The sequence below is a fragment of the Poecilia reticulata genome, chromosome 5, assembly GCF_904066995.2.
Source record: "Poecilia reticulata chromosome 5, P_reticulata-male-v2, whole genome shotgun sequence".
Classification (NCBI taxonomy): Eukaryota; Metazoa; Chordata; class Actinopteri; order Cyprinodontiformes; family Poeciliidae; genus Poecilia; species Poecilia reticulata.
In genome coordinates this window covers 14,038,119-14,060,148 of record NC_088834.1, presented here as the reverse complement: position 1 = coordinate 14,060,148, position 22,030 = coordinate 14,038,119, and the positions used below count along the sequence as shown (strand labels likewise).

Here is a 22,030-nt window from a genome sequence, read left to right as displayed (position 1 = left end):
ACCAATTTGATAACTTTGAATCGGCCATGCCTTATGAACGATCTGACTGAGTTTGAAGCCGATCAATCGAAATACGTAGGAGGAGTTTGATCACATGCGACGTCTGTAAACGGCCAAAATGGGGTCAAAATTGGAACTTCAATCCAAAATGGCCGACTTCCTAGGATACTTGCACTATGACGTTAATTGCAAATTCTGTGTCTTGGGGAGTTCTACAACTGTACCGAATTTCAAGTCCCTACGATAAAGTAAGTGAACAGGAAAGGGTCTTTTGAAAGTTGCTAGGTGGCGCCCTTGGGCTGTTTCTTGTGCGATTTTCGCGCCGACATTAAAATACATAAATTTCCACTGGGCTCTATGCGGTCGCCAAGTTTGGTGAGTTTTTGAATATGATAAAGCCCCCAAAAAGCCAATTTACTTTACGGAAGAATAATAATAATTTACAGCACGATTACAATAGGCCTTCGCAGCGCTTAGCTGCTCGGGCCTAATTAAATTTATATGTAGAGTGCACCTATTAAGACAAATAGAAAAAGTTTCATGCAAAAAAAATACTTCCAACTATTTTTTATAAACAATTAAACTTTAAAACGGGTCAATTTGACCCGCAACATAACAGGAGGGTTAAATCAAAGATATCTGGACTTCTGTTTCTTGAAGGCTTTTTAATTCTGATCTAAATAACGGTTTGATATATTGCAAGTTGTATCCAGAACAATCACTCTGGGGAGGTTCCAGATTCGTACCTCAAAGCAAAACTCAGAGCGACAAATAATCAGTGTGGCTCAATAAAACGGTTCTACTATGACCAAAAAGACGAAGACGAAACTTCTCCATCCACATTAAAGCAAATGGACCAACTCCGTTCACTGTCCAACCTTTAATCTTTCCCTTAAATTAAGAACCCAACTCTGCCCTCTAGTGGCAATTTGGCTCAACGATTGTAAAGACTTTAACGCACCGGGTAGCAGCGTTAGAAACAGGTGGACCTACTTATTAAGAGCACAGCTCTTGAAGGAACAGTTCCTCAAACTCATACATAATAAACAATTTTAGTGGCATTTGTTTGCTCAGCAACTTTTAGATGCATCCCTGCTAAAACACATCCCAGACAAAAGGTTGACTCCCTCATTCAGTTCTGTAGAGGCTTATAATGAGTCAATGATCCAGGTGTGTTAGAGAAGGAACGCATCTAAAGTTGCAGATGGTAGCTCTGGAAAACTAGACTACGGCAGCCCTAGCATAAATGTATGAAAATACAATGTTAAAAATAAATTAAACAACACCTCATATTGTTAAATAACTGATTTTATGTACTGAAGTTTTAAATATTACACTTCAGTTTGCATGGATGTAAAATTACTGCTCAGTTTTAAAAATTACAATATTTAAATCAGTGTTAAAAGGTAAGAATCTGCTTAATTTGTGATGGGATCTGGATTCACGGTGAATATTAACTAAACCGCATAAATTGCGCATAAATTGCGACTAAATAGCCGATGTTAATATGATTGTAATTTCATGGATAAAAATAGTGCATGACCGATTTTTTTTATGTTGTCGCTCAAGATAACGGATAACAAAAAAAGTCTAGCACGACCTGCTGCCCTGACACCAACTCACACACATCTTCATTCACAGTATTACTTGTAAATCGATTTAAAAACTGACTACTACAGCCCCTCTATAATATGCTTGCAGAAAGTTAAACCCTTAATGACCTGATCTCGTTGAGGTTGCCTGACTTCTCTACAAAATGCAATCATAACAGTACTATCTAAACCTGGAAAACCTCCCACCAGATGCGAATCTTTTCAACCAATCTCTCTTATAAATGCCAACATAATATCTAAGGTACTAGCACTTGGGCTTGAGAAATGTTTACCATCTCTTTCTGAAGCTGATCAGAACAGATTCATAAAGGGGCGGATAGCTAAATATGAACATCCCGATACAGCTTTACTTTCACTTGATGCAGAAAAAGCATTCGACAGAGTGGAACATAACTATCTATACAATGTTTTATCTCAATTTGGCTTGGGTAGTTATTTCATAACCTGGATTAAAATAATTTATAATAAACCCACAGCCTCAGTTATAACGAATAATATTATATCTGATTCATTTAATCTAGCTAGGGGAACACATCAAGGGTGTCCCCTCTCACCCCTCCTCTTTATTCTGGCAATTGAACCATTGGCTTTTGCCATAAGGAACAATCAAAACAAACAGAAGAAAAAGTCAGAATAAAAAGTATTGAATCTAAAATTGGACTATTTGCAGATGACATTATTTTAATGTTGTCTAATCTGAAGTGCTCAATCCCTCAACTACTTAAAACCATCAATGAATTTTGGTTATCCATCCATCCATCCATCCATCCATTTTCTTAACACCCTTGTCCTAAAAAATTTTTTTTTTTAATTAAAAAAATTTTTTTAATACCCTTAAAATTTTTAACACCCTTAACACCCTTGTCCGTTAGGACAAGAAGTTAAGAAAATGGATGGTTGCTGGTGCCCATCACCAGCAAACGTTCGGGGCGAGAGGCGGGTCACCCTGGACAGGTCGCCAGTCTGTCCAGGGTGGACAGACTGGCGACCTGTCGCAGGGTAACACAGAGACAAACAACCATGCACACACACTCACAGCTAGGGGCAATTTGGAGAGGCCAATTAACCTGACAGTCATGCTTTTGGACTGGGAGGAAACCAGAGTACCCGGAGAAAACCCACGCATGCACAGGGAGAACATGTAGAAACACCGAAGCCGTGAATCTAACCCAGAACCTTCTTGCTGCAGGGCAACAGTTCTACCAACTGTGCCACTGTGCAGCCTACACACACACACACACACACACACACACACACACACACACACACACACACACACACACACACACACACACACACACACACCTAGGGACAATTTGGAGAGGCCAATTAACCGGATAGTCATTTTTTTGGACTGGGAGAAACCGGAGTACCCGGAGAAAACCCACCATGCACAAGGAGAACATGTAGAAACACCGGAGCCATGAATCTAACCCAGAACCTTCTTGCTGCAGGGCAACAGTTCTACCAACTGTGCCACTGTGCAGCCTACACACACACAAACACCAAGGGACAATTTGGAGAGGCCAATTAACTGGATAGTCATGTTTTTGGACTGGGAGGAAACCGGAGTACCCGGAGAAAACCCACGCATGCACAGGGAGAACATGCAGAAAGACCGGAACCGTGAATTGAACCCACAACCTTCTTGCTGCAGGGCAACAGTTCTACCAACTGTGCCACTGTGCAGTCTACACACACAAACCTAGGGACAATTTGGAGAGGCCAATTAACTTGACAGTCATTTTTTGGACTGTGGGTCTGAAGTTATCAAGATAACGAACAGCAATTATCCTTATCTAGCAGGTGTGGGTTGTACTTAGCCCTATCCTCGCATGTTGGGCAGGCGGCGTACTTTGACTTATGAAGAGCTCGAATGCCATAAATATCTTCTTCCCTTGCCCTTTTTTGCAGCACAGAAGTCAGCGTTTCATAGTCCGGTCTCCTTTTTCCAGAGCAAACATCCTCAGCCGAGGACGTTTCCCCTGGGACAGCCCTCTCTTGGGACCGGTCTATGAATGCCACTTCTGTCAGAGCAGAGGTTGAGGACTCAACAACCTCTGCTCTGCAAACTTCCCCAGCCGGGGAAGTTTGTTTTGCAATCGGCGAAGGGTTGAAAAGAAAGGCATCAAACTCGTCATAGTCAGTGGTCTCATCCTGGTAACTCCAGGTTTCAAATTTTATCCCAGGAAGTATTTTATTAAAAATCTTCCTTACTCCGGTGGTGATGACATATCCAGCACCAAAAGTTAATGGGAAAAAGACGGTTGTAAAAACCTGTTCCATACTAAAATTGCTAAAACACGCAAAGTCGAAGAGTCGAAGAGATGATTGGATATGAACTCCTGTTTTGAGATTCAAGAATTCATAACCTCAGATGTTCTTTGATCTATGTCATAGATGATGATGTCATAGCTACAATGAGCTCACCGTGGTTCTGGGGGAATGTCTTGCTTCTGATGGTTGCTATGGAAACGGTCAAATCAGTTCTGCATGACTCAAACTATTTTTTTTTTCCCCAAGATATTTTTATTAGAATTTTCTGTTACACAGACATACAAAAACAGACACACAAAAACATAAAAAGTAGAACAAAATAGATAAAAAAGATAAAATAAAAATACAAAAAAAAAACAAGCGGCCCTCGCAGCCAAGCGCCGCTCAGGCCTATAGCCACCGCCTGGTCCCAGCACCGCCTCCCCCTTGCCACAGCTCATGCTCTCACGGAGCATCTTTCAGATGTGCATCAGTGAGGCATGTTCTGTGTTTGTTCTTGATGAAGTTCATGTCAGAAAACACTGATTCACAGAGATACGTTGAACCAAACAGGCTGGCAACCTTCATAGCTGCTGTGCATACACCACTGCACCATCTATTTTACTTGACTTTCAACACCAGCGGAATCTAGTTATAAATTGTATGTTTTTGTTTTTAAACTGTAAGTTTTTATTTTTTTATTATGTTGTGTTTTAATGCACAGCACTTTGTATCAGCTGTGGTTGTTTTAAAGTGCTTTATAAATAAAGTTGGTTTGGTTTGGTTTGATAAATCTAGAGGGAAAAGTGGAGTCAAGTTATAATGTAATAATGTAGCTGTCACATTCAGTCTTCAGTTTTTTCAGTGGCTACCTGTTTTAGCTGTGTGCAGGTTTTCCTGCCGTGTTGCCCGTACTGGACTGTGTTTGAGCTTCTCTTTATTAAATTATAATAAACATCATCATCATCATCTTGGTCTCAGCGTTCATCCTCACCACCACCAACCACAGTTTATGACAGTTTAAGTTTTGGGAGAAAATATGTGTATCTGAACAGCTGGATTGATAGTTTATCTAGTCACTTACGTTGGCATTAGTTGCATTGTGTTTCCAGCAGCGCTCCTTGGTGAAGCACGCAACATCTCAGGTAGATTAGCCAATGTAGAGAGGAGATACAGCTGTTTGATTAACCTAGGGAGCGCAGTGGAGTCAAGTTATAATGTAAGGCTATTGCGGTCTTTAGAGGTTCACTGAAGTCAACCATAAAAGTCTGGTGGAAATCACATGAAGCCTGGTTGATTTAGAGACGATCGTAGACATGGCTGGTATTGCTATTTGCTAATAAGGCACACCCACATGCTTCAGCTAGCAGCCAACATACACAGAGTTCATCATCATGTCATTTTATATCAATTTGCACAGCATTGAAACCATTTGAGTCAGAGTAAAAGTAAGACTTCTGGCAGACAAAAACAGGTGACTTCCTGTTGGAGGGGGCGTGGCTAAGGGGATGTCATCATATGACCTTGTGAATGTGATCAAGGCTGGCCAATAATGAGACATGGGAAGTCTGATGAAGTTGTCACTTTTCCTGTAGAAGTTATTGCATTTTAGTATTTCATGGCACAGAGCCAAAGTTTGACACTTAGCCACGCCCACATGCTTTGATGTGCGAGAATTCTTTTGATGACTTTTCACCTTCAATGTCTTAAGTGTGTGCTGAGTTAGTTTGAAGTATGTATCTCAAAAGCTGTAGGAGGAGTTCGATCAGATGCGACGTCTATGAAAAACAGGAAATGGCGGCTTTGACGCAAAATGACCGACTTCCTGTTTGGTTTGGACCATGGCTCCAAGAGACTTTTTTGTACATCCTGACAAGATACACATGTGTACCAAGTTTCATAATTCTAGGTTAAAGCATGGCTTGGGGCTGATTATTTAAACTCTTCTAGGTGGCGCTGTTGTGACATTAGGCCACGCCCTCCAAATATTGCACTAGATTCCAGTCGGGAGTTGGATAAGGATCCATCTCAGTGAGTTTGGTGCAGCTGGACTCAAAATTGTGGAATTCAGAGCCAAACGTATAGACACAGTGTTACAGGTCAATTCGCCACGCCGCCACGCCCACCTGCTGCATCCAAACCAAACGGGGTTGGAAACTATTATACACCAACATGTCTTCCGTCTGTGGACACAGTTTCATGTTGATCAGGTCAAAGATGTCAGATAGCAACCGTTCACAGTAAAACATGACACTTCCTGTTCTAAGGGGGCGTGGCTTAAGTGGTGTCAAAATTTCACGTTTGGGTCTTGTAGGGCACCCAAAGGTCATCACACACAGAAAGTTTGGTGGCTCTGTCTGTTTCTTTGAAGGAGATATAACAGTTTATTATTTTCTGGTGAGTCGGTGAACTTTGACCCCTGGTATCACCCCTTCAGCATGCATGAAAAGTCACCACTTTGATAGCTTTGAATCGGGCATGCCTTATGAACCAACTGACCAAGTTTGAAGCTGATCCATCAAAAGCTCTAGGAGGAGTTCGATCAAATGCGAAGGCTATAAATGGCCAAAATGGGGTGAAATTCGCAAATTCAATCCAAGATGGCCGACTTCCTGTTTGACTTGCACTATGAGAATAATTGTAAATTCTGACTGTCTTGGGGAGTTCTACAAGTGTACCAAATTTCAAGTTTCTATGATAAAGTAAGTGAATAGGAAAGGGTCTTTTGAAATTTTCTAAGGGGCGCTGTTGAGCCATTTGTTTTGCGAATTTTGCATAGACCTTAAAATACGTAAATTGTTCACAGTCTCCACCAACTTTGGTGAGTTTTTGAATATGTTAAAGCCCCCAAAAAGGCAATTCATTTGTCAGAAGAAAAAAAAAAAACATTTGAAAAACAATAGGTCTTCGCAGCGCTTAGCTGCTCGGGCCTAAATATTGTAAATTTGATGTCATTTTCTCATTCAGTGGCTGTTTTCTAGCCTCCACTGCCAAAAGGCAATTAAGCAAAACAGGCTAAATATATATCAGCATAGAAACTACAATTAATGTGAAAAAAACCTAATAATTAATAACTAATTTCTATCATGAATATTAAGCTAATTGTTTTAACGCAGAGCAACATATAAACAGGGTTGGGAAGGCATTTTCACCATCTGGGGAAAATAAGCAAACTTGCAAAATTTCTGGGTAAAACTGAGTCATTCAGATGGTGAAAATGCCTTTCCAGCCCTGTACATATTGCACTTGCAATTATTTTTGCTAACAAATCAAAGATTTTCTAGAAATCAGTCACACGTCAAACTGATTGTTTAAAAACCAAGAAGCTGCACTTAAACAAATATAATTTTCATTGTTGTCAAAATGAGAACACTTTGTACAAGCAAGAAGGTTAATTAATGCCTCTGACATTTTCATGTGAAGAATAAAGGAAACTGAAGGATAATCAATTCTGCATAGACTTATTTAGCAAAACATATCCACCTTCTGAATGTAGTTTCAGTCTGATGCCTAATCTCCATTGGCACATATGATATTTTATTTTTGACATTCATACAACTTATATAGATCTAATAGTTTCTATTTCTTTGATTGAATTAACATTTTACTAGACAGCAATGTGAATAATATAGTGAGAAGCATAAAAGTTACACAACTCAATAAACACTACTGCAAGAAAAAACCTGTCATGTACAGACGTAAATTTAAAAAAGGAGCATTTCAAAAATTTCTAATTCAACTGACTCCAGCTGCAGTCCAAACCTTGTGAATCTCCCGTTATTAAACTTCCCATTAATATCGAAATATTCTGCTACAACCTATGGTAGTTTACTTTCTCCGGGTAGAGTGTCAATTGAATACAATGTCCTCATAATTATGTGGGCCATAACATTTTTATATACTGAAATAATGTTGTATTACTTTTAATTAATATCCATATTTCCTGAGCAGCCAACTTTCAAAGGTAAGCAATAATTATCCAAATTAACTTCAAATATATTGATCTATCTGAAATAAATGAGCTTCACTTTTGACCTGAATTGCAGAACAAAAAAGGAAGTTTTAAGATTGAATTTAGGAATATATTTTATATTCAAATATGGTGCATTGAAACTGCAAGTAAAGTGAAACACAAGCTACGACTGAACAATGCTTTTGAGTCGAACTGAAAGGGCTAAAGAAATAATTTATTTAAACATTCAACCTTGATGTGCTTTTAAACTAAAATACCTCGAGACCCTGAAGTAATCTTCTGTGACAAGGATTGATTGCTTCCCCTCACCTCATATGATAGGAAACTGGATTTCTAATCTAAGAATCTGCAGATGCTGTGCTGGCGTTCTTGATTACGGTGTTGTGGCAGAAGCAGAAGCAAAGTTCCCCTTGTTTTATTCAAAACAGAAGCAAAGTTCCCCTTGTTTTATCCCCTTTTTTTCCCAAATGCATTGTTATAATAAAATAGGAAATTAAAATGAGTGGTGGCAGACACAAAAATGGAACTTATTCTAAAGAACATAAGTTTTACACGTTTACACTCACATAGTTATACATTGCAGCACCGCATAAGTGTTGTAATTACACTTATTACATTTACTTGTTGCAAAATTAAATACACATAATTATCAACGTGTAAAGGACCACAATTAGGCATATGTCAAAGTACGATAGGCTTTGAAGTTTGCATTGTTATTGGTAAGAACATTTTTGCTTAGGTTGTGTATCCATGCATGTGCCCCAGAGCTTTTCCTTCACTGGCAGGGAGAAAAACAAAAGACTGGCTTACTATAGCTGCAACTACAATGAGCTCAAGTTCTCTGTGTCCTAGGAATACATGGAAGAAAAAGACAAGCAGTTCATATCAGAGCTCATAATTGCATAGAGGATTGTGGATGGTGTTCAAGTTATTTTTTTGTTTGATATTTTTTCAAGTTCAAAGCAGTACCATGACCTCAGGGCTCAGGAGAGCGTTTATGGCAGTCTGGGGCAGCAGGGTCAATTAAAATTTTTTTTTTTTGTTCCCTGGCAGCACAGGAATGAGTATTTGGACAAAGAACATATCAGCTGCTTAATTTCTCCGTCTTGAAAACATGATTGCATTTTAGCCTCATTACAAGTCCAGCCACTGGAAATGACATATCAACGAAGTCTTATGAAAGTGTGACAGACCATTTAAAAAAAATAAAGACTGAGCACAGTACATGATTATTAATAAGCAGGTGATGTAACCAAAAGTTATTCAGACTTTTATGAACACAAAAGTTTGTTCCGAACTTCCCTAGTCTTTGAATAAAATCTTAAGCCAAATAAATGCTATATGATAAATTACATGTGACATATGTGTGCACAGAGCTAACCAGATGCTGCAATGATAAAAACTGACATTGAATAGTAGATCTTTAAAGTAAAACTTTACTGTGTCAATTTTTTACTGTATTTCATTTAATGAAAAATATGGTATTTAAATTCCAAACAAAAAAATAATAATAAATATTAGTCACAATGAACCATGTGGATTAGAGGTAAATACACTGATAACTGGTTGCAAATTTCTATCTTTTGACAATAAAAGACAACAGGGCTGATCCAAAAAGAGAAGTCTGGAGCAAACTTTAAATCTTCAACAGCTCCTAAAATGATTTAAATCTAATCTCATGTAAACAGTAACATGAATCCCATACTTGATCATTTTATTGTTAAATAAATAAGCTCAAGTCAAAATGTATAAGTAACAAAAACCATTAAAATTTCTGCAGATATTTCCAGTATTTTAAAAGAGCATGTGCCTCCAAATGTAACTTATATAAATTATCGATGTGTTTGACCAGCATGAAGAGCAATAAAAGTTGAATCTATCTGTTGGACCACAACAACTCTCAAAAATTATCCATCTATTTTACAACTTGTTGTCTTACGACTGGATTGCTGGAGAAACAATTTGTCAAAATAACCCAATATTCCCATTATTCCCATGCTGAAGATTCCAGTTGAGCAATGAAACAGTGAAGTTTAAAGTAAGACCTTCATATTGTCATTCATCTAAAATCATTTGAGCAGCAGCAAAACATAAAACAATGACACTTTCTTTCTATAAGCCCCCTAGTCAAATACTAATGTGCAGAACCAGTCCATGACTAAGGTTTTAGAAGTCACCCTTTAAAATCAATAATACAAAGAAACATCTAAAACAAACAGCAAATAAGGCTTACAATCAGACCAGCTATGTTTCCAGGCAACAGAGCCCCAATTAAAAATTAGAGCTGTTCGTGAAGACATATTAAAATGTCTTTAAATAGAGAAAGAATGATTTAAGATTACAGTAGAGGAAAGCACATCCAGACTGCCTCAGTGACTTTGCAAGGCTAAAGATGTGGTCTATTTTTCCATCAGCAGGACAAAAGAGACTTCTCTCCTCCCGTATCCAAGCAATTTTTGTACATGGTTATTCCATTTCTGGGTTGTTTTTATCTTTTTCAGCTTTTTTTTCCCCCCTCCAATCTCCCACAGCTCAATGTAAGTGTACACAGGTTTGACAGTTAGAGTTTCCTACGGTGCAACCAAGAGTACACTTTTCCACAGAGGTTAAGTGGAAGGATCCGTCAATAGCAGTAGCTGGAAAACACTCCACAGCCCCTTTCTGTAAATTTGACATCGGAAATCTCTTAAAAGTTGTCTTTCACCAGACTTTCTCAGTTTACTCTCACTATTCATTTGAACTTCCTAGATTTATCTGCCAGCCGTTCCTGCCACTGGATCCAACACACCACCAGCAGATGATCGATTTACAACTCTACCCCTCACTCTACCTGAGTTTCTGAAATATTACACTTTAGATCAGATGATATTACTGCAAAATTGATCATCAACATTTGGCCCAGTGTGGCTTGATACTAAGTACAGTTATGGATTTATGGTCAAACTTGGTATTTGTTATGGGCATTCTGTGACTGGCACAGAAATCCAATAACAACAGCTTGAAATAAGCCAAAATATGACAGAATAAAGTTATACCCACATGCAGTGTTGATGTGGGACGACGTTATGTTTTTGTGGAGAAATATTAGCAACCCTTACTGGTAAGAGAAATGTTTCAAAGGCTCACTGTTCATATCCCCGAGTGTGTGTCCTATTTGAGGCAAAGGGGATTAGAGAATATGAACATTGTTCATACTTCTTGAGTTAGCAGGACATGTACTGCGACTCCATAAAGGGAATACATTTGTCTCAATTTTGAGAGCAGTTGTCATTTTAGGGTCATTCTGGTCATATCTCCAGAGGCATGTTTTGAGTTCAGATAACTGGTAGCATGGATCAGTGAAGATGAAGACTTGCATCAGATTTATCTTAAGAAATGCTTACAGCACAGAAAGAAATGCAGCAACTTTTCTCGAGCAAATATACGATAACTTGCTTCTAAAGTTTAAAGTTAAGAAGGCCGCAAATGCTGTTAAAAATTGCTTTGTGGACGATATTACCAACCACCTTCAGCTGCTGCAGGGAATTGAAAATGTCTTTATAGATAACACAACTATGGGCTGCTCCTCCAAACGCAAAGATACTGCAATTTTTCTGAACAAAGAAAAGCAGGAATTGGAAAATGAAACTGACCGGTTTACACAGACACATGAGAACAGGATCCAATATCACCAACAGATTATTGTGAGATTCTGGGGGATGGTTTTAATAAAAGTATTTACAGGCATTTTGACAATAAGATATGGGGTTAATTTAAAATTTTCACGGTCCTCCATTTTCATTAAATTTTTTTTTAAGGTGTTTTCCTGTATGGCTGACAGCGTCCTTTTATTTGATTAAAATGAAAAATAATAATAACATGAGAGGACTGTTACAAGTGACTTTACAGGTTACAAATTTAGAGCAGCTATGTGTTCAGTACTGCAAGACTCATGCTGAGAAAAGGAGCAAGGAGCAAAGATCTGGTAAATCCAATATGTAATTGATTTCAAATCTATTTCAAATCTTGACTATTTGAAGTTGTAGGATTAGGATTTGTGAAATTACCATTTGTCTTTAACTCTACATGCACTCTATATAATGTAGTCAGCTCTATATTTGTGAAGTGTACTGCAGCTTCGTCAGACAGAAAACTGTCAATCAGTCGGTGCAGTGTTCAACCTCATTTAGTAGGTTGCTGACTTACATCAAGTTATGAAAAGGACAACCACAGTCTCAGCTCTATGGTTTTATAAAATACTTTACTGTACTGGTAGAAGGTTAGCAAGACATCATCAAAGGCTTGTCCCTGGAGAGTGACTTCTGTAAAGCCACTGCACCTGAAAGCCTTCGCTGATCAAGAGCTCTAAGGCGTCCATCCCTCTGAGAGGTATGAAAAAAGACTTGGCATGACTGATCTTGCTTTGCTGCCTATTTTGTGAAATCGTAAACACTACAGTGTGCAAGGCAGACTAAAAGCTGGCTTGCAGCTTTAAGATGAGTGAGCAGAAGGTCGTAACAAGCTGTTTACAGATATTGAGCTCATTGATTAAGGAGCTAGTTAAATCATAAAGTAGCTGCGACTAACCACGTAACGGTGAAAACTAAGTTCAGTTTCACAAGCCAAATGAGGTCTTATTAGAGCCAGATCTGTCCAAATCCCCTTAATAAAACTGGTCTGATGACATGAAACTAAAAGATACCACATTGTAATTCAATCCAAGGCAATGTTGAGAACAGATGAGAAACAAAATCACTGAAATCTGTCAGTCTGGGAAGGGTTACAAAGTCTAAGCTGATTCTAGCAAACCACAAAAAACCCCACCCAATAACAAAAAGTTAAGAAAACAAGAAAATAAAGTTATGGAAAGAGGCTTAACTGTATTTGCTTTTTGTCCAGTGTGGATATCAGTGGATTTTGTAAACTCAACTGCAGAAAAAAACTCCAAAATATTTTAAATTACCTTAGTGTAGATAATCTACACTAAGGTACTCAGTCCATTATGTTGCAAGTTAGACAAAACCTTGAATTTGTGGCATGACTTTTAAATAACTGGTGCAACATCATGTTCGATGTTTCCCTCACCACTGAAGTAGCTGAAGCCCTTCTGCAATTTCCTCCACAGTAACACCTTCCCTTCTGCAGTCTTTGTAAAGCTGGCAGACATGCATACAGAGCTGATTCTGGCAAACCTACAACATCTTCTTGTTTGCTAAACAACAAACATTTCATTTGGCACACCAAGACTCCAACCATGCCTTTTTTCCAGCTTTCTTTGAACATGCTCCAGTTTAAAGCTGTTGTCATTTTTGGATGACAGCAAACAGATTAGCATTCAATTTGCTGGAGGAAGACCAAAAATGTCTGAAACTTTTAAACTTGTGTCTTAAGCCATCATCTTTGGATTTTACAGGAAAGTGAGCAGTTTCCTACAGCTCATAATAGTAACTCATAACAGTTTAAAAATGCTGGCATATCCTCAAATCCTATAATTAATGCAGGGAAGCAAAAACAACAACAAAAAGTACAGATAATGCAAAAAAGTAAGACTAAAGAGTTGTAAAACTTGCTGTAACCGTACATCCCAGGATTATTTTAGTTTCACATCCTCACACTGTCAATGTTGCCCCAGGTTATGTCACAGGCAATTCGTCACACAAAGCCTCTGTAAAAGCTTGCGGTCTTGCACAACTTTTTTTTAATATATAATGTATAAAATCTTTTCAGAATTTTGCTAAACTGGAATGTTTTACTAAAAACTCAGATTCGGTAATATATCAAAAAACAAATTGGGAAGAGGAAAAAGTTAGAAGAACATTGATAAAGATATCAAAATGTGTGGGAATGCTTCACAAGAAAACAGAGAAGGAATTGAATGCATCTTGTGCAAATTACAGCTTTCCTTCCAGGGCATCGTTCAAAGCACCAGCACCAGGAGCTGATATCAACTCTGAACGGTTCGGGTATATTTTAACAAGCTACGTGAGCGCATTGCGCTGATAACACATCTGCAATAGTGAATCAGTGTAAAAAAAAAAGCTGTTTTTCTGCATGACTTTATGCTAGTGTTCATCTTTAATTGCTCCAGGGCAGGGGTCAAGGTCCTTCACACAGCAGTAAATCTTAGACATGAAGTCCATTGTGTTGGTGTGCGCTGATCAAAGGCAAATAGCATAAAATCCATGATCAGCAGACATTCGACACACACGAAATAAAGAATGCTTTACAATCGCTAACCTTATATAACCTCATAAATAACTAGAAACAAAACAAAAATGAGTCCTGGAGTCCTAGAAATCAATCGTAAAATACCAAACAATAAAGATGATGGTGAAAAACAAACACAAAAGGCAGTTGCACCAAAGTTTTTGCATCCTACATAAGACTAATACAGCAAACGAAAGATTTTTAATACATAAATGTCATCATGACCTACACAATTTGAAGACTGCTGACTTGACAACTGTCCAGCAGACAGCTGGACAGTTCACCACAAGGGTAAGCCACATAGTGGCATTGTTTTAGAGCCGCTCACAAGGTGCTGCATCCAAACATATTAATAGAAACTGCAACTGTCACACTCCTGGACCAGAGATGTCAGAAGTGTCTTACCCGGACTAGTGAGAAAAAAAAGACTGGACTGTTTAGCAGTTGTCCTATAAGCCCCCTTTCTGAATTACTTTTTTTTATTTATGAAAAATATCGTTATTCTCTGGTTTAGGAAAATGCTTTTTTCACCAGTCCTAACTTGTAGGTTTTTCTCAGTCATTCATTTCAGCTGCAAAGATTGCACACATTTATTCTTAAAAATGAATCCATTTTTTTAAACAAGTCCTAGCATAATTAGTACAGCATATTATTAGTCTATTAAAAGACTACTCATAAAGCCGCTATCGTTTGAAAATTCAACTCTTTCTGACCTGAGCTAAATCAACAACGCTGAGCGATCCTAATAACGCCTTTAGCTGCAATCAAATATTACAGAAATAAACACTTGAAATGAAACACTGTGTGAGATTAATTCACAGTAAACAACATAGCACTATCTGAACTGAATTGCTAAAATCCTGTAACTTTGAGGTGTCTATTAAACTTCCTACACTGCTTCATTTTTTCCAGCTTAAATACTTAAAGCGCAGCACAAGATGCACTGCAATGAAAGTGCATGCATTCAACTGTAAGACAGAATGAGTAATTAGTGACATTTGACAGTTTCATTAGAGTTGCGTTTTATTAAGAGTGAACTGTTAGCTTAGCGAGACACTGCTCCATCAGAGGCACATGTCCCTGCTTCCTTTCACTGCTCACTTTGTCTTTATTTACTTTTCAACTTTACGCTTCACTCTACATCCCTGATATTAGCGCTATTAGCTCATCATTTTTGCTTTGTTCTGTGCTCATTTTAAATGTCAGAGCAGCAGTATGACAATAGTGATTCTCCAACAGTACAATGGCCTGTTCAGAGTCTGATAGCTCCTCATAAAGCACAGAATTATGGAACGCGGTATCTCTACAACCCAATTACAGTCTTCGTTTCATTTCATAACAGTGAAGAAAAATAATGGCTGAAAGAGTCTGGAGCAGGATAAGAGGCTGTAGTTGCTGCCAGGAGGAACAATCCAGGTGTCAGTCAAGCGGTGACAGTCTTTGCAAAAATTTATTCAACCTTGACAAATGACCAAGGACTGTCTGAAGTCACTGAACAGAACAGAGCTGTTCTTAAGTCTTAAGCTCCCCCCTTTTTTTTTTTATCTTTTTCATTTTCTTTATTTCATTCACTAATAAAACCCCACACCTTGGTTAGATGGCCTCAACCTGTTGTCAGACTCATACTTGAACGATTTAAAATTGCTTCTTGAATTACTTTTTAGAAAATCCCTCAAGAGGACACTTAAGTAAATTTATTTCATTTGCATAGCTATCCACATAAAAGACACCGACAAATAGCAGCGATGTGTTTGTGTGGGTTACTTCTACAGTAGAGCCGTAATCACAGATGGTGTTTAGTATTTTCACTTAAAAAGAATGTTGCCCCATCAGAGCATTAAATTTTACAATCTGTAAAAGATGTTTGGATTTTGGTTCAGTGAATCATCCAAAAACACCAGACGTTTCAGCTCCGGATGCCAAAAACAGTCATTTATATCCAATATTTACATTCAGTCATCGTCAGCGTGAATGCTGTATTAATGTTAGACTTTTGGTGAATGATTTGAAACGTTTGTATAACTCAAAGTGGAGTGATTTCTTTAATGAGAATTTAATTCGCAATTTATATTTATAGAAAATTCTCTCATTTAGTGAAACTAAGATTTCAGTAAATGGCCGTCCCTTTTTTAGGCTTTAGTTGCCTTTATTGAACAGTACATGGACAGGAAATAGGGAGGGGAGGAAAGGTGAATAGAGGGTGTACAACTCCTGATCCTAAATGGACACCTTCAAGCTCAGCTGAAATTTGCAGGATACCAAAAGCCAAATACCTACTGGAGAAAAGCTGTATGGTCAGAGGAGACAAAGAATGAACTGTTTGGCTGAAATAACATGACGTATGTTTGATGGAGAGGGGATAAGGCTTGTAAACTGAAGAACACCGTACCAGCTGTCAGTCACTGTGCTGGTAGAATAATGCTGAAAGTTGCTGAAAGCGACGCTTGTGGGTTGCACAACTTTAATTAAATAATGAGGAAAGAGGAAAATCTTGCAGTTTTTCCATTTCACCTCCAATCAAGAGGTAGATATTTTGAACTCAAACATTGTTCGTCGGGCGTGACAAATCAACGTCAAAGTTACTTTTGGAAATTCCTCCAACCCAGTGGTTCTTAACCTGGGTTCGATCGAACCCCAGGGGTTCGATGAGTCGGTCTCAGGGGTTCGGCGAAGCCTCAGCCGCGGAGGTAAAGACACACTTGTGTAAAGTCGTGATGACGCGCCGCTTTGCCATCACTTGCTGCAGAGGATCACGTTACATTGCTTAGCCAATCAGTGCTGCAGAGGAGTACTGACTGAAGGAGCTCCACTCTCAGCATGGATTTGAACTTGTGTCTTTAATTACTTCAGCAAAGCTCACAGTTTTTACCAAATTCTATAGTCTAAATCTGCTCCTTTTCGGGGTTGCTACTGCCTCTAGTGGTGTGGGGGTGGTTACACAGTTAATATAATTACATTACTAAATCAGAATACCACAAAGTATTTTGTGAGTCGGGGGGGGGGTGGAATAAGAAGGGTTCGGTGAATGCGCATATGCAACTGGGGGGTTCGGTACCTCAAAAAAGGTTCAGAACCACTGCTCCAACCTGAATCTAGTGGAAAATGTTTGTACTGTGATGAAAACAAACCACCTTAAATGGGGGCTACTATTTACCAGTAGAATGGTGCATGTAAGACATTATGACCATGTATGAATAAGAGAAAAAAACAAAAACAATAAATTCAAACTTGTGCAACCAATTCTTGCTTCTAAAATCAACTGAAGTAAAGTTCACCCTATCCCATTCAAAGTTCAGTATTCACAGATGGATGTTGGCTGACCTTTGCAAAGCAGCCAGTTCAGGAGGGCCATTTCTTTTCCTGGGAGCTGATCAGCTCTGCTCCCAATGGAAATAAGAAAGACTTCATTATATGCCCAGAATTTAAGTCATATTCCTGCCAATAACTGGTGAACTTTTAATGCAGCAATGATCATCTTATTTCAACCATTTTTTTAATCTAATTGAGCATCCCTACTTCTTTTTAAAAACAGATTGTGATATTATCCTCTTCCCAATGCCATAAGCTCCAAAGACTCCACATATGTGCTGAAAGCTCAGTTTTTCTCATTTCTATTAGGTTAGTCCAGCTTGATCGTATTGTTTATCGGCTTCAGTCGTTTGCTGTGATACAAGCGTCCACATCGCAAGCAGGTCAAACTTTTTACAACGCACAATTACAGACTCATAGCATCAAAACCCAACAGCATATGTCCTTTTAGTATTGCTCCATTTGCTGCTCCTTAACAAACTGATAGGCCGGCCACAGGCACAAAACTGTTTGTCACAAATCTAAAAATAACCAACCCTCAGAAAACTGCACTCACACCCCGCTGCCTGATCTTAATTCATCGCGACAGAGCAACAGCGAATAAAGTTTAAATCAGATCAATCATATGTAGATGTGACATTTAACATCAACAGTAGATTCCCAGCTGCTGTTGGATGAAAGTCATGTTTGAACATTTAACAGGCAAACTCTGCAGAAGCTCCTGAGGGAAGAGTTGGCTTGCAGGGTCGTGATGCAACACACTTGATCAAAAGATGCCCATTGAATTGAAGTTAATGTGGATAATTGGTTAAAAATAAATCCACACACAGGAAGGGAGTCTGATTTAACGAAATTGTGTCAAATTGTTGTTGTCTTTGTGGCACTGCCTCCGTTTTGCAGTTCTCCCCAGTTCATGTTCCCATTTCACCACCAGCACTTGAACAATAAATTGAGGAGGCAGTTAAACATTTTTACAAACATTAGTTAAGCAATTATCTTTAGAGTTTTTAGTTCAGCTTGAGTACGAGTATAAACATATGCAAGAACTATTCCATATATTTTTATTACTTAATCTGTATAGTTGTTTCATAAGAAAAAAGCCTCTGGTTCAAATTCCCAGCAGCGCTTTTCTGTTTTCAGTTTGTATGCATTCCCTGTGCTTGAAAGGGTTTTCTCTAAGTACTCCAATTTCTTGCCAGTCCAAAAAAAGGAAGTTAAAATAAGCAAAGACACTGTGCTGCAGAAAGGGAGGACTGAGAACGAGAGAAAAAGAAACAAGGAAGAAATTTATGTCAGATAAATATAAAGACCACCTGTGAAAGAGGATAGAAAGATGGTTAAAACACCAAAACACTACCCAAATTTATGGTAGTGCATCAAACAGTGATTTTCTTCATTTTTTTTATTCTTGAGAAAAATAATGGTTCAAATGTTTTCAATTAGATTTTAGTTTTGGGGTGTGATATAACAAAATATGTGGTGTGTGTTTGTGGGCACTGATAAAGAAAAGGAAGAGCTGAACAAACAGCTAAAAACAAGAAAGAAGGAGAAACAGGTAACAGGTAAAAGACTTTCTCATTTTGACAGCTTTATGAGTGTTTTAAAAATATGTTACATACAGTAGATCTAAATGTCAAGAAATTAAGAAGATTTTGCAGAACATCAAGCTCTGTCATGTTTGACCCTTTAAAATGCTTAGACTTTTATGTCTTTTAGCTGTGAATAGTGCATGTTTATTGAGATCAAGAGTGTGGGAATCAAAGTGTTCTACTGTGTCAGTATAGTTTTATTTTTCCAGACATCATTGTCTATTCAAGTAGACAATGATGTCCACTTGAATAGACATCATTGTCTATTCAATGACAATGATGTCATTGAATTCACTGTCAGGGAATTAAACCTTCATTGTTCTATAAAAGTTCTCAAACAGCCTGATAGTTATTGGTCAAATTAATTTCACATTTTCTGATATGTAGGATGAACTTTCATGACCCTTGTCTACATTTTAGTTAGTTCGGTACTGCAATGCAGCAGAAATGGGAGGATAAAAGAAAATAGAAAGAATATCAGTAGCTTTCTGTCAGTGTAAGAGTTCAGAGTGAAACTCATGATATTAAATACAGAAAGCATTTAAAAAATCTAAACAAGGCCTCAAACATGTAAATGTGTAACTTTCCCATCTAGTAAGCAACCGTTCTACACAATTTAGCTACCCTTCTGCATTTTCCAGCAGGAAGCTGCCTTCGTGACATTTTCAAGTATGTAAACTCAACAACCTTTTCTGACCTTTCTGAATGGACGTCACAGTTAGCTAAAAGTCGGCATGTTTAACAAACCCTGTGGACCTGCATCTCTGCTCTTCTTCGCATCCATGTCACCCATTTAAATAACAGGATGACGGAATCTGACAGAAAGCATCGCGAGTCTAAAGACGAACCCTTGAATCCCTCTCTTACGCAACAGAAGACTTTATGCAGAGTTTAATCAGGGCCAGTTTCTAAAAACAATTCCACTGAGCAAAGAAAACCTTGCTTCACATTCAGCACATGACCTCTGTGCTAGCCAGAAACTTGAGTGGCCCCAAGCAAACAAATGTTCCATCATCTGCCTTTCACAAACTTTAGATCTCTGTGAATGTCAGCAATATTATCCCCCCTCTTTACCACCCATCTCCATCTGCAGGCCTGGCCACTATGCTAAAAAATAAAATCTCAAGATGCCAACACTTCTGTGGTCTCACCCAAGACTAAAGAGCCAAGGCACAGAAGAAAAAACATCGGGGCCAATCGATGGTCTGACAAGGCAAATATCAGGCCTGGCCACAGGGCAGCCATTCAAAGTGCAACAGACAGAAATAATTTCGCCATGACAAGCTAGGCATGCTAAATGCTAATGAGCTTATTGAAAAGGTCTCCTCATTTGGGATATGTTGAGCCATCAACAGAATATTTATTCACAGTAAAAAGAAAGAAAAAAAAAAACAGAGAACTTTTCTCATTAATCTGCTTCTATTAGTAATCCATAGCTATGATATTTCCTCTAAATCTTGTCATCTAAAGGATTTATCATTTCAATAACTGATCAAATTTAAATATCGTAATTTTTTAATTTTTGATTTTTATTTTTACAAGTGATCCCTTAAACTTCTAAAATATATAATGTTGATTTTTCAAACCAATAGGTTCGATGTAATGTCAGTGTCCAATAAAGAAATCCTTGAAAGGATGCATCATATTCTGTGGAACGGTTACAATCAGTACTGAGAACATAAAAGACATCTGAAATGTCCCTTGTTTGAACTATTCAATTTGCCTTGGAAGTTGATAACGGCATCACAGCTGAGTTAAGCAAAATTCTTGTTGCAAATCGTTCGGGCTGCCGTCAGCTTGTGAAATCCAATTTTTGAGAACAAAAAGGACACATCATTAGAAAGAAAGAAAAAAAGAAATTAAATACAATTTTATTTGGATGGAAATAGTGCAGCTTGATATGATTTCAAAACAGAATGCAAATGATTTGCTTTAGAGAGAATTTATATTTCTATAGAATTTGTATTTACACAGGTGCATGGATTTATCAATGTTAAGCAAAATTGATCTTTTTCAAATTAAACAGTGATGGCAAATAAATGGGCTTTTTATTCATGATTTTCAGAGCTGATTTATGCAGAGATGAAATACATCTAGTGTTTAGATAGCAATGTTTGAGCCCAAACAATTATGCAATAGGAAATATGTGAGAAAATTATAGCACAGATGAACATCTGAGCACGATCTCTTAATAATTTAAAGCTACTGAAAATGTTTTAAAACAACAATTTTGAAAGCTTGTGCTCATTTGGTGGATATCAGACAGACATCGTCACAACCTCAGGAGCCCTGCTTAGTATATTATACATTATAATATATACGTATATTAGAGCTGGGCAACATCATTTTTCATACCAGATCCTACTTGTGATTTTAATCTATCTTTTTATACTCTCTTAACAAGAGTAGAAAACTTTAAATAAAGTAAAAACAGTGAAATAAGCGAGTGTTTAAATACCTAAAGGGGGGGGGGAAGGGAAATGTAATAGAGCTTCAGATTATATTGGGCTAGCTATAAGCTGACCTTTCGTGCAGGCTAAGTGCCACTGGAGAAAAGCCAGGTCTAAACAGCTTCCAAGCAGATGGCAGAACCAGCCACAAACGGGTCACGCAAACATTTTCCTCCCCTCAGCAGTCGTACAGCGACTGAGACTGCCTACGGCGACGCCACCTGTTACAGCACACTTCCCTGTTTCACCATATTCACCGAGTCCTCTGCTCATCACAGTGACTCACTTTCTTAACATCCCTTAGACACATTATTCATAAAGCACTCCTACTGTTGTTTTTCCTCCTTTCCCTAATTTGTTCAGGATCACACCACATCTCCGTCTTTTTATCTGCTATAAATGTCTTCCTAACACAAGCCTCCGAACCTCCACAGGATGTTGCAAAAAAAAAGAATGAGTAATGAAAAGTTTTCATGTGCCAAAACTCTCAACAGAAAAAAAAAAAAAAACTTTGAAAGACTTACTCATGCATGAGGGGGTCTGAGGTTAAATATTGATTATTTGCTTGCATTGGTAGAAGCAAGGCTTGCTCAGGGTTTCAGTGATTCATTCTAGCAAATCGTTCCTTTTCTTTTAAAAATAACCACAAAGAAG

At 38.1% G+C, this 22,030-nt stretch overlaps 1 protein-coding gene across 1 annotated transcript in view; it reads right to left on the bottom strand.

Annotated features, from left to right (window-relative positions):
• The window catches only part of tex264b (testis expressed 264, ER-phagy receptor b), a 49,041-nt gene that overhangs the window by 18,206 nt on the left and 8,805 nt on the right, over nt 1–22,030 (bottom strand). The gene's annotated exons all lie outside the window — the stretch shown is intronic.